At 51.3% G+C, this 581-nt stretch overlaps 1 non-coding gene across 1 annotated transcript; it reads left to right on the forward strand.

The window, feature by feature from the left end:
• Window positions 1-255: 255 nt before the first annotated feature.
• Window positions 256-331, forward strand: TRNAS-GCU (transfer RNA serine (anticodon GCU)). The gene has a single exon. It is a non-coding gene; the product is annotated as a tRNA-Ser (tRNA).
• The last annotated feature ends 250 nt before the right edge of the window (window positions 332-581 follow it).

Consider the following 581-nt stretch of genomic DNA (forward strand, 5'->3'; position numbering starts at 1 on the left):
ATTTAATTTGGTTCTACATCTTATATATTGTAAATAATGCTTCAAAGAACATGGCAGTGAAATGGAGTGAAATGTTCCCTCTTTTATGGCCTTCAGGTTAAAAGCTGCTGCTAGAGATATGCTAATTAACTGAAGAAATTCTGCATGAGGCATGATCATCCCACCTATCAGTGAAGAGGTGGAGAAACATACACAGAAAAATGACAACATAACCAAATTCATAGGAGCAGTTGTTGACCAAGAAGAAGGGACTGAGCCCTGGCCAGTTGGCTCAGTGGTAGAGTGTCGGCCTGCTGTGCAGGAGTCCCGGGTTCGATTCCCGGCCAGGGCACATAGGAGAAGCACCCATCTGCTTCTCCACCCCTCCCCCTCTCCTTCCTCTCTGTCTCTCTCTTCCCTTCCCGCAGCCGAGGCTCCATTGGAGCAAGGATGGCCTGGGCGCTAGGAATGGCTCTATGGCCTCTGCCTCAGGCGCTAGAATGGCTCTGGTTGCAACAGAGCGACGCCCCAGATGGGCAAAACATCATCCCCTGGTGGGCATGCCGGGTGGATCCCGGTCGGGCACATGCGGAAGTCTGTCT

This window comes from Saccopteryx bilineata, chromosome 1, assembly GCF_036850765.1.
Source record: "Saccopteryx bilineata isolate mSacBil1 chromosome 1, mSacBil1_pri_phased_curated, whole genome shotgun sequence".
Lineage (NCBI taxonomy): Eukaryota > Metazoa > Chordata > Mammalia > Chiroptera > Emballonuridae > Saccopteryx > Saccopteryx bilineata.